General features: G+C 37.8%; 1 protein-coding gene across 4 annotated transcripts in view; it reads left to right on the forward strand.

The window, feature by feature from the left end:
- Nucleotides 1–13,532, forward strand: part of LOC111150759 (CDC42 binding protein kinase alpha) — a 328,384-nt gene that overhangs the window by 282,473 nt on the left and 32,379 nt on the right. The gene's annotated exons all lie outside the window — the stretch shown is intronic.

The raw sequence follows: 13,532 nt of genomic DNA on the forward strand, positions 1-13,532 counted from the left end.
GCTGTGGTTTTTACTGTTGGTTTCCTCAAAATTGCAAACATAAAAGCTTGGAACGAAAGTAAATCTTATATGACTGGAAATAACCCTGCTAAGAAAGGTAGGAAGAGTGATGTAAAGTTTGTTTTGTTTTTCTTCCATCTTTTGTCTATTTTTTAGTAATAATTTTAATCTACAAATTATAAAAATTGAACATGGAAGGGCTTTATTGAAGTGCATAGTTTGGTTTGGTCGGTTTTATTTATTAGTGGAAAAGCCTGACAAGTTGGAAGTTTTCTGCCTTTTCTTTTTTTATGATTTCTGAGCTTTTGAAAGATTACTGTTTTTAATGTATATTCTCCTTTTGCTTTATGCACTTAAAGTTTTTTCAGATCAGTTTTGGACACTAACAAATTGAAGGAGAAATAAAATCACTGATAAACCAATTTTTTCAAAATTCCAAACAGTTTTTCATTACTAATTGTTCCCATTTTAAAATATAAAACACAGAATACATAGTAGTGAAGGAAGGTGCAACTTGAATAGACCATAAGGACAGCATTAGCATGCACTCAAATGCATGTTGGATTCAAGAGAAAGACTACAGACCTGCAAAATTCAAAAGAATGCTAGGTTTTTGTTTTGCTAGTTCTTTGGGGTTATACTCTTATATCTACAGGAAAATAGCCTTAACGTCATTCTTGAAGTATTTACATAAATATTTATGGGATTAAACATTTTAAAAGACCTCTAAATTATCAATCGAAAAGTAATATAAAGAGCAGCATCATAATTGTATCTACAATTTACTGAATAGGACTATGCTTCAGACATTACCTATCCACTATATTATTATTTCTCTCACTATTATTTTTATCTGTGTCTAAAAGTTTCTAATTCAATTCTTACTACAGTGTTTGAAGGTATCTAATATGTCTCCATAAAGCAGAAAACTAAGGCTTAGAGAAATTAACTTTCCAAATGTCACACAAATAGTAAGCTACAGGGTCAGTATTTGCATGGAGATCTGCACATTTCTAAGTATTTCTTTTAAACAATATCTACTATTAATGTTAGATATGTAGTTAACAAACACATAGTTATACCATAATTTGAGAAGGTTTGGGGTTCTAGAAGACACAGATTGGTATTACTTATCTGGCATAGTTAGTTCATGTAGGTAGTAAAATAAATGGAAATTTCCAATGAATAGAAATTATTGCTTCTATACTTGCTGTCTTTTTTGTGGTCTCCTTGTTTCCATCTTCCTAAATTCAGTGTTTTGAAGTCTGCTATTGTAAGGAGTAGTGCTTAGAGGATGCATTGTAAAGAAGTTGAGGCCACTCAGAAGAATCTAAGATTGAAGTTGACAAACTACTGAGAAAGAGAAACATTTAGTGAAAAATTCAGGTGAATTATTTTTTCATTCTATTCAACATAACTATCACTGAAGTGTTGATTATGGTAGAACATGAAGATTTAGTTGCTTATCTCAAGCTCCTACAGTGAAATTCTAGAAACTGGAAAACAAATGTTCTCCCTTCCCAGAACAGAAAGCCTGGATAAACTGCAGAGTGAGAGGTTGGTGGATCTGAAAAGCTAATAAAAATTACAGAAGTATAACTGGCATAGAAGAAAAACAAGCTGAATAATCTAGGCTACATAAAGCAAAATTCTGAGGCCAGAATATCAATTTAAAATAGGCACAATAAGTATCTGAATGAAACTTTTTTTTTAAAGGAAGTATATTGGTCACATGGAGTGGCATAAGGCATCTAGGAAGAAAAATAATTTGCAAGTGCTCATGTGAAAATATAACTGCTGGAATAAAGAACTCAGCAGATGGCTTTAACAGGATGAGCAAACTAGATGTAGGAGAAGAACAAGTTATTGGGGTGGAAGATGACGTGGATGATACAACACATGACAGAAATAGTTTCAGTATCTCTGTAGTAGGACTTGGGAGGGGAGAGAAAAAAATAGAAGCACTTGAAGAAATAATCCCTTAACATTTCCCAGTAATTAAAGATGAAAAACCTCATTGAAATAATCATTATGTGCTAAAGAGAATAATTTTTAAAAATTTACACTTAGACACATTATAGTAAAATTTAAGGATATATGCTAGATTAAGAGAAAATCCTAAAAACTTTCAAAGACAAAGTTATCTGTAAAGAAAAATTAAATTGGTATCGGACTTCTCAACAACACTAAATGCAAGAAAACAATTAAGAGTAATGTTCAAAGTGTTGAAGAAAAAGAACTTTGAACCTTAAAATTTTAACTCAGCTGTAATATCACTTAATTGTGAGAGTAAGTTAGAAATATTTTCATGTATACAAGAACTTAATAAATTTATTATTTTAAAAACTTATCTGAAAATACTCTTTTATACATTAAGAACATACTATCAGGAAGGGAAATTAAGATAATAGCCCCATTTATAGTTGCATCAAAAAGAATAAAACACCTAGGAATAAATTTAATCAAGGAGATAGAAGATCTGTTCACTGAAAACTGTAAGACATTGATGAAAGAAACTAAAGAAATGTATTATATGTTCACAGATTGGAAGAATTAATATAATTAAAATGTCTGTACTACATGAAGTGATCTATAGATTCAGTGCAGTCCCTGTTAAAATTCCAGCAGCATTCTTCACAGAAATAGAAAAAACAGTGCTAAAATTTGTATGGAACCACAAAAATCCCCTCAAATAGCCAAAGCAGTCTTCAGAAAGAAGAATGTGGAGGCATCACATTTCCTGATTTCAAACTGTATTACAGAGCTATAGTAACCAAAACAGTCTGGTACTGGCAAAAAAACAGACATACAGATCACTAGAACAGAAAAGAGAAGCCAGAAATAAATATGATGTATCTGTTCAATAAACACATGTGATCAATTAATTTATGACAAAGGCATCAAAAATATACAATGGGGAAAGTATAGTCCCTTCAATAAATGGCACTGGGAAAACTGGGTATCCACATTCAAAAGAATGAAACTGGACCACTGTCTCACACCATACACAAAAATCAACTCAAAACAGATTGAAGACTTGAACTTAAGATCTGAAACCATAAAACTCCTAGAAGTAAATGGTGGGTAATCTTGACATTGGTCTTAGGAATGACTTTTTGGATTTGATATCAAAAGCAAAGACAATGAAACAAAAACAAAGATGAATAAGTGGAATTACGTCAAAGTAAAAAATTTCTGCTCAGCAAAGAAAACCATTAACAAGTTGAAAAGGCAACCTATGGAATGAGAGAAAATATCTGTGAGTCATGTCTGGTAAGGCGTTAATATCCAAAATACAGAAGAACTAATACAACTCAATAGCCCCAAAACAAGACAAAAAAAACAGCCACATAATCCAATTCAAAGATGGGGAGAGGATCAGAATAGACATTTTTCCAAAGAAGATATACCAAAAAATGGCCAAAGATACATAAAATGGTGCTCACCATCATTAATCATCAGGGAAAGGCAAATCAAAACCACAATGAGATACCACCTCATTAGAGGTGGTAGAATGGCTGCCATCCAAAAGGCAAAGAGATAACCGGGTGTTGGCGAGGATATGGAGAAAAGGGAACTCTATTGCCCTGTGGGTGGGAGTATAAATTGGTGCAGCCACTGGGGAAAACAGGGTAGAGATTCCTCACACAACTAAAAATAAAACTACCATATGATCCAACAACTCCACTTCTGGGTGTATACCTTAAGGAAACAAAATTACTATCTCAGAGATTATATGTGCCCCCATGCCCAGTGCAGCATTATTTACATTAGTCAAGATGCGGAATAACTTGTATCCACTGACAGAGAATGGATGAAGAAAATGTGGTACGCATACACACACACACACACACACACACACACACGCAATGGACTATCGTATGGCCATAAGAAAGAGGAAAATCTTGCAATTTGTGATGACATGGATGGACTTTGAGGGCATTATGTTAAATAAGAGAAAGACAAATACTATAATGATCTCACTTATATATACAATCTTAAAAATTCAAACTCGTAGAAATGGAGTATTGGTTGCTAGAGGTGGGGTTGGAAGATGAGGGAAAAGGTACACACTTCCAGTTACAAGATAAGTTCTGTGGACAAATGCAATACATGGTGACTATAGTTAACAACACCGTATTGTATATTTGAGACTTGAAACTTGCTAAGAGAGTAGATCTTAAACATTCTCCTCACAAGAAAAAAAATCACAACTATATGAGGTGATGGATGTTAACTTTGGTAATCATTTTGCATTATATGCATGTATCAAGCCATGATGGTGTATACCTTAAACTAATACATTATATGTCACTTATATCTCAGTAAAACTTGGGGGGGGGTAGTAAATATTCTTGGAGGAAATTCTCCATCAAAAGGAGATATAAAGGATGCCTGGGTAGCTCAGTTGGTTAAGCGACTGCCTTTGGCTCAGGTCATGATCCTGGAGTCCCCGGATTGAGTCCCGCATCGGGCTCCCAGCTCCACGAGGAGTTTGCTTCTCCCTCTGATCTTCTCCCTTCTCATGCTCTCTGTCACTGTCTCTATCTCAAATAAATAAATAGCATCTTAAAAAAAAAAAAAAAGGAGATAGGAAGCTATGAGACCACTGTGAGAGACTTGGGAAATAGGGTGACTCAGTATCTCACAGCACTGTGCTATGGTCTGTAAAAACAAGCACCCTCACTCTACAAAAGTCGAAGAGAAAGGAAATACATAATCAAAGCTGTCCAGAATTAATGTAAATACAAACACAGGAGGTTAAATGTAAGGATCAGGTGAGATGAGCTTAAGCATTTTCTTGTCTGGGGAGAAGCTACAGAGACAGCATAGCATGGTGTAGTTATTGTGGTGGGTTCCTAGCAGGGCCTTCTAAGTTACTGTCACAAATTAGCTGTGTGAACTTGAGGAAGTTACTCTTCCTTGCTTCCATTTCCTCATCAGGAATGAGTACAATCATAGTATTCATTTCACTGGATTCTTTGGCGTTTTAAAGAACCTTAATATTTATAAACACCTTAGAGCAGTACCTTACATAGTAGTAGCATATAAATGTTTAAACAAATATTGGTAACTTGATAAGGAAAGTAAGCACAAGTCTGAATCTTAAGTTGAAAGGAATAAATAGAAGACTAGCATGTAAACTGTCATATTTGTAAGGAAATGCTATTCGTTGAATGAAGGCAGGAAAGAGAAAAGAAAGGAAAGCATGGTGACCTGGTGCTCTTAGCTGCAATAAGTTGCCTCAAATCCTAATGGCTTAGAAAATTTTTATTATGCTCACAGTTTCATGGGTATGAATTTGAGAAGGGCTCCAGTGGGGAGCTCTCGCAGAGGGTCTGCTGTGTGGCCGTGGTCCGCTGGGAGCCAAGGCTGCAGATGTAGGGAGGTTCAGCTGCGCGTGCAGGATGGCTCGCTCCCGTGACAGGCAGCTGATGCTCAGGATCTGTCCATATGACAGCCACAATCTTCCTAAGTGGCGGCTGGCTCCCCAGAGGGAGCATACCGTGAGAGCCAGTGAGAAGCTGCATGGCTGAAAGCAAAAGGTGGATGGAAGGGAAGAAAATAAAGGAAAGCAGAGGTCACAGATACGTACTGCAATATGGAGTTTAAGGTGTAAAACACCGAATGGTACGAAAGAGGACGTTGTCTGCTAATAAAGGGAATAATAAAGAATGATCATGAATGTGGATGGTCCTCACGAAGAAGCCCTAACCTATACACAACAAGAACTGAGAACTTGGGAGGAGTAGGTTAGAGGCAGATTGGAGATTTTAATTCACATTCTCAGACAATATAGTAGAGAAAATGCAGGACAGAGGACAGAGGGTTAATATCTGTATGCATCAAGAGCTGTTATAAACAAGGGGATGAACATGTGATAGTTAAATGGCCAAAAGCCAGGCATAGGCCATTGAAAACTTAAAATGACTGAGAGTGAAAAGCTGTTCAGACTTATGAGAAATTGGAGAAAAGCAGAATAAGGTAATAATGAGCTACCTCTTTACCTTTGTGGTATACATACCCTTGTTATCACCAGGATACTGTGACACATTATAGGATGGAAATGTGAATCGGTACCATTTTTTTAAAGACAATTTTAAAACATTAATGAAAAATATTTGACAGTCTCTAGAACCCCGTGAGTGGAGGGTAGAGGATTCTGGGAACTTGGTCTCTGTGGCAGCATGGTTTTTGAATCTCACTGAATCTCCATAAAAACAGACCAACTGGGTAGGTATTAGAACTTTAAAAAAAAAAAAAAAAAGTACAGATGAGACTGAACAGTAAATGAGAAGATTTTCCCACAAACTTCAAAATACAAACTGATAGAAAAAAAAAAAAAAAGTCATCTGTAAGACCCCCATCACCACCCCTCGCCATGGTATTAAACACTCTGCTAAAGAAAGTGGGATTCATGAAAATCCAGAGCCAGAAAATCGCCAAAACACAAGTATGCACTGCTGGGCATCTCAAGAACAGAAGAAACCGAGAGGATTTTGCAAGCTCCATCCTACAGACGAGGACAGGGGAGGCAAGACAGTGGGAAGTGCTGCAGTTGTCCTCAAAACTGGATGATCAGAACCCCCTTCCAGATCACAGCCCCAGACTAAGAAGGGTCGGGGGGGAATGGGTTCACAATTGAGCGAGACAGGAAAGGAAAGAGAAAGTTCAGGTGATTAAGAAGAGGGGAGGAAGATCTCAGAAAACATGAGATCATTTTGAAAAATCGTTTTATGCAAAGGCATGGAGCTGGAAAAATTACTCTGGCCCACTCCTCCCTCGTAGAAGTACAGGAAAAGTCATTTCACTTAAAAAGGAGGAAACCAGTCATAGTCAAATCTCACACCTACAAAAAGAGAACAATGTATCTTAAAAGATGAAAGTGTGCCAGAAACACATGTCTACAAAACCAAGAAAAACTACAATCAATATTTCAGAAGAAATTAAGGAAACGATAGAAGCTGTGAAACAACAAAAATTAGAAATAGCAAACCTTAGAAATAGGAGTGTTGGAGAAAGTGAGATTTGAAGAAAGGCGACAAAAATCCAGGGAAAGAATTAGAAATTAAGATGAAATATGACTGCAAGCATACAGATTGACCTATAAGAATTTGGAAGTAAATAAACTAAACAGATCACTTATGGAAATAGAAAATGGAAAGATTTTTTAAATTTTGTTAGATCAAGAAATGAGAAGGGGTGCCTGGATAGCTCAGTCAAGTGTCCAGCTCTTGATTTTGGCTCAGGACATGATCTGGGTGGGGATTGTAGGATCAAGTCTGTGTGGCGCTCCATGCTCAGCAGGGAATCAGCTTACGGATTCTCTCTCTCCCTCTACCTCTGCTTCTTCTCCCACTTGCACACACACTCTCCCCCCCCCCCAAATGAATAAATAAGTCTTTTTTAAAAGAAAAGAAATGAGGGAAGAGGTAAAAAAAGGATTTAAGAAAAATGATGGACAGGAAAGAACAACAAAGAAGGGCCAGTGTTTACATAATAGGAGTCTCTCTGATAGAGACCATGAAAGCAGCAGAAAATACTAAAATCTGTGTTCAAGAAAATGTTCTAAAATAAAGCAGACTTGAAACTCATACCACACAGGCATCCAGCATAGCCAAGAAAATCAACTCAGACAAAAGAAAACATATTCCAGTAAGCTCTTGGCCTATAAAGAAAAAGGATATTGGACAAAAGTGTAATAAGTCACATAAGGGGGAAGAAAAGAATAAAATTTTCATCAGACTTTTCAGTAGCAAGACTATGCCAGAAAACAACTCAATAACTTTTAAAATGCCCTAGAAAAGTGTGAGTCTGAGGGTTTTTCTCCCTTTCTGACTTCTTGACAACTTTATTGAGATATAATTGATATCCCAAAAAATGCACATAGTTTAAACAATTTGATGAGTTTGAGATGTCAAAGATTTTTAAGAATTTTAGGATTTTTAAGGAAAATAAAGCATCCTTCAAAAATAAAAGCCATAGAGAAGTATTAAGAATGCACAAAAAGTCAAGAACTGTTGTCCCCACAAGCCCTTCCTGAGGGGTACATAGAGGACAGGTTTCAGATCGAGCAGAATAATAAGGCACCCGACACCTCGAGGAGCAGGAGTGAAAAAGGGAGTCTAGAATGGGTTGGGGAATTGGTTCAAAGTCCATATAAAGCACTGTTTTTGTAGCTCTCAGAACCAGACAGCTTACCCCTAACTCAGCAGTATGTTCATTTTGTGGAACAACTGAACCAGAGACCACAGATTGAAGGACACCAGGTGCAGAGGTTGGTGAGAGAGGAGAGGTGTTGAACTAGGAGTGGTGAGATTTTACAGATGTCCGCAAGCTGAAGGTGAGGCTCCAAACCCCTTTCTTCTGCTTAGCTCTCAGAATGTTGGCCATTGGCTTTATCATCTCCCTCCTTACCTCCCATCCTGGGAAGATTTCGGGGATTTCAGTGGAGTTTCTGAAGAAATTGAATGACCCAGAAAAGACTTAGGGATAATGGCAGTTGAGAATCTAGTGAGATGGTTGAGTGTACATTGATGGCGTGCGCAAGCGCGTGCACCCCACCCCCACACACACGCACAATATAAATGAATAAACCTTCCAGTCAGCTTTTTTACTGACTTACACATAAATGTAAGCAAATTCCCAACTATCAGGAGACATTTCAGGAAATCCTCTAGCAAAAAGAAGAGATACAAACAAACAAAAGGATTTCCTATTTTCACTAAAGGAAAAAGAGGCAATGACAAAGCAGAAGGAAACAAAAAGGAATACCCAGAAAAATAGGAAGAGTTCTTTGAAAGTTAAAAATAGGACAAACGTTTAAAAATTCATTAGAAGAGTTGGGGCATAAATTTGAAGAAATCTCTTAGAACTTGTTGCAAAAGGATAGATAGAAAATAGGGAAAATGTGAGAAATGAATATCCAAGAAAAAGAAGTTCTGGTAATATAACACAGAGAAAAAAGAAAAGGAAGGAACTTGTGCAGTACATAATACAGACACTTTCTGCAACCGAAGGACGTATCAAGACTGTGGAGTCCTAGCAGTTTTCTGCACAGTGTACCAGTAACAAACTGCCCACGCGCGCTGCAGTGTTCCAAGATATCAAGACTGTAGAGAACTTTTATATACCACCAAAGTGATAAAACATCAGGGCACCTGGGTGGTTCAGTCATTTAAGGGCCTAACTCTTGGTTTCTGCTCAGGTCATGATCTCAGGGTCCTGAGATTGAGCTCCTGTACTGGGCTCTGTGCTCAGCAGGGTGCCTGCTTGAATTTCTCTGTCCCTCTACCCTTTCCCCCTGCTTGCTCAAGCTTTCTCTCTCTCAAATAAATAAATTTTTAGGAAAAAAAAATATGTCACATTCAAATGACTAGGGATCAAAATGGCATGATACTTAACAGCAAAATGGAAAGGACAATTGGAAGGTAAAGTGATTGCGAGACAGATTTTTTATTCCCTGTCAAATGTTTAATCAGTTTAGGGGGAAATAATAGCATTTTCAGAAACTGGAAATCTTCTAAAAGTGTTACCATTGCTCTGCTTTCTAAGTAAACTACTAAGAAATGCGTTCCACCAAAACAAGGGAGGAGATGGAGAAGTAGGCATAGAGTCCATTGGAGAGAGACTCGCATACAGATCTGTTGACAGAAAGACTGAAGCCTGCAGCTGAGTCGGGACCAGGGAAGCCGAGGGCTCCAGGACAGAGTCTTCAGGTTAGATAAACACTGGATGGAGGAGTCTTGAAGGCTTCTTTCCTCACTGTTTGACCACGTGGTAAATAGATTCAAGGAGATTTTGCCATTCCTTTGGAGAATCTAGGGCTAATTAATGAAAGAGACCTAGAAAATTAAGTTTAAAAGAGGGACGGCATCACTAGTTTCAGAAAAATCAAAAGATTATGCAAGAAAGATGGGACCATAATGTACTTCTCGAGTCACTGAATTATAATTCCAAGTTCGTAATAACTTGAATGCTAAGTGTAAAGTTTAACCCAAGACTGTGCTTTGAAAATATTGAGGACATGAAGGGAGTGGCTGATATGACAGTCCTCCACTTCCATAACAGGAAGTCAATATGATGCCTCAAATCAAAAAAGAGCAGGATGGGCTTGCCTCCCTCGCCCACCCGTCCTCCACCCCCCAGATACAGAAGGAGGCAAACAGCTGCAAAAGTTAAAAGAAATTGCCTCTAGGAAAGAGGACTTAGAGCAGAGGGGTGCTTCAGTTTTTATTATAAGCATTGTGATACTGTTTTACTTTGTGAACTGTGTATGGGTATTAGTATGATTTGAAAAATTAAAAACATACATAGGAGAAAATCGGAAATTCTTTGTGGTTAGGCAATGAAAATAAGATCTCAGATCATGAGCATAAGGTGAAAATATTGCTGGATGCTATTACATCACAATTAAAGAAGCTCGTCCAGCAAAAGCTTTGTTAATGGGGGCTAATAGGCAGTGACTCCTAGTGAAAGATATTTGCAATGTTTAACACTAACAAGGGATTAATTTCTAGAATATGTAAGAAACTCCTACAACTCTATATGGAAAAATCAGAAATGCAGTGGAAAAACTGGCAGATGATATGAATAAATAATTCCCAAAAGAAATCTAATGGTTAACAAGCATGTGAAGAAATGTCCAACTTCATTAGTAAAAAGTGAATAATTTTAAAATTATCACTTTATACTCACCAGATTGTCAAAAATTAAGTAAAGTAACATCAAAGACATGAAGAAGCAGGCAGCTTCACACACAGGTATAAATCCTGTTAGACTGGGTGTCTGATCTTGTGGGGAATGGTGGGGAGTGAATCATCAGGGAAGGGTGGAAAAAGCAATAAGGCAAAATAAAATCAGAACGGGACCTCTACCAAGCTCTGTGATGATATTTCGTGCACTAAAGGTTAACTCGGTTTTGTGCACCTAAGGCTCCTACCCTCAAAATAAAATTTACTTCATGTTTTTTAAAAGATGAAGGAGTGAGTCTACAATTATGACAAAATAATTAGAAGTGCTTAAAAGGAAAAAAAAAACCTTTTTAAAAATTTATTTTTATCCTTTTTTATTTAAATTCAATCAGCGAACATATAATACATAATACATCATTAGTTTCAAATGTAGAGTTCAGTAATTCATCAGCTGTGTATAACACCCAGTGCTCATCACATCACGTGCCTTCATGGGGTTTGTATGAGGTAAAGACTTCTTGTCATTTATCAGTGATAAAATTCTCATTATCAGCAGTGAGGGTTAAGCTTTTACCAGGGATCATAATTGGTTCTACTGTGTTGTCCCAGCTTCTGTTAAAGACCTTTTACCTTCTCCAGTGATAGCTTGAAGTACACAATACAGACAAAATTGGAATAGAAGAGAGCCCTTCTTTCTGTCCATCTTTTTTTTTTTTTTTTAAAGATTTTATTTATTTGACAGAGAGATCACAAGTAGGCAAAGAATCAGGCAGAGAGAGAGGGGGAAGCAGGCTCTCTGCTCAGTAGGGATGCTGAGGCAGATGCGGGGCTCGATCCCAGGACCCTGAGATCACGACCTGAGCTGAAGGCAGCGGCTTAATCCACTGAGCCACCCAGGCGCCCCCTGTCCACCTTTTTTTAAAAAAAAATGATTTTATTTATTTATCTGACAGTGAGTGAGAGAGAGCATGAGCAGTAGTCAGGGAGGAGTACAGGGAGAGGCAGACGCAGACTCCCCACCAAGCAGGGAGCCCAGTGTGGGGCTTAGTCCTGGGATTCCAGGATCACAAACTGAACTGAGGGCAGACGCTTAACCGACTGAGCCACCCAGCACTCTTCTGTCCACCTTTTTGAATATCGAGTTTATAGTTAATTCTCAGTTTACTCCAAATGATCACAAAATCCAAAAACTCTAACCTGGGTCCATGCTTTAGGTTTAATGCCCCCTTCCCTAGATTTTTTTCCTCCTAATTTTCTCCTCTTCAAACTACCCTTTGGATAAGTATTAGAGTTTAAATACTGACCAGGAGGCAGAAGGGGATCTTAGAAAGATCGAAAGGCAAGTAATCTGGACCCTAGGAGTGGATCCATGTATCTCTCTGTTACTGTTCCTCTCTACTCCACCAAAACCAAATAAATACAAAATCCTACAGTGTAATGCCTAGAGGTCAGTGCCATCAGAATCATTATCTTTAATTACGTTGTTTTATACTGTCCTTCTTTGAGATCAGTGAAACATGGACCCCTTACTCTTTGGTAGTATCTCCTACCCCCTCCCACACTTTAATCAGCACCTACCAGTTGATTGGCTGGTTAGTTGAATAGTGCTCTAAGAAAGCATTTTTGTTCCCCAGCATACTCGGTTAAAATTACGACATCCTGAGTAGACCTCTTGGAGGGTAGGTCAGTGTATAATGTGTTTTGTCAGCAATTTCATGGGTATTGTCAAGAATTACTGTTAAGGTTTGTTGTGGCCATAGTTATTAGTACTGATACTCCAGACCTGTGTGTTATCCCTTAGAAGAAAGAAGGAAGTTGCCTCTCTTAAGCCATTGATCAGTTTTCTTGTTATGATAAAAGCTTCCAGAGCAATCAGTAGACTAACTTTGCATTTTGCCATAATTTTGAGCAATTGAAAAAAGTGCTAAAAATTTTACTTTGGATAGTTCCTCAAAGAGCAAAAAAATGAGAGTAAACCTTGGTATACAGGAAAAATACTGAGCAGTATTTTATATGATATTAGCAAACTGGGTACTTGTGTTTTTATTACAGACATGGAGGCCCCTAGTCTTGACCTAACCATGTCTTGTGTAGTTTTCAGGTTTCTTAAGGAACATATTCTGCATGTTTTTAAATGATCAAACTCTGAGAGATGGCAGAATCAGACAGATGTAGGCTTGAATTTTAATTCTACCATTAACTATGTATCCATGAGTAACTGAGTCTCATTTCCTTTACCTGCATGAGGCAATATTACCTGTCTTTACAGGGATATTATGTCCATTAAATGAGATGATGCACGTGGAGCACTGGCACAGTGGCCGCTCGTTGGTCAGGGGTCAGGCCACCCAGGAGCAATTTTACAGTTGGTCTGAGGGCGATCTGTGTTCTAGATGCGGTAGAGTCAGATCCTAGTGCTGCTTCGAAGCTTTTGTGGCATTTAAATAACATATCCCATTTGAGAAGAGAAGAATTTTTTAAAAAATTTTTATATATATTTTTAAAGATTTTCATTTTTATTTGTCAGAGAGAGAGAGGTAATAGAAGGAGAAGCAGACTCCCTGCTGAGCAAGGAGCCCAATGCAGGACTTGATCCCAGGATGCTGGGATCACGACCTGAGCCAAAGGCAAACACTTAACCAACTGAGCCACCCAGGTGTCCCGAATTCTGGTTTTTTTTTGGTTTTGTTTTGTTTTGTTTTTATAAACATATATTTTTATCCCCAGGGGTACAGGTCTGTGAATCGCCAGGTTTACACACTTCACAGCACTTACCATAGCACATACCCTCCCCAATGTCCATAACCCCACCCCCCCTCCCAACCCCCCTCCCCCCAT

The sequence above is a fragment of the Enhydra lutris genome, unplaced genomic scaffold (genome assembly GCF_002288905.1).
Source record: "Enhydra lutris kenyoni isolate GAN:26980312 unplaced genomic scaffold, ASM228890v2 scaffoldscaffold24, whole genome shotgun sequence".
In the NCBI taxonomy this organism is placed as follows: domain Eukaryota; kingdom Metazoa; phylum Chordata; class Mammalia; order Carnivora; family Mustelidae; genus Enhydra; species Enhydra lutris.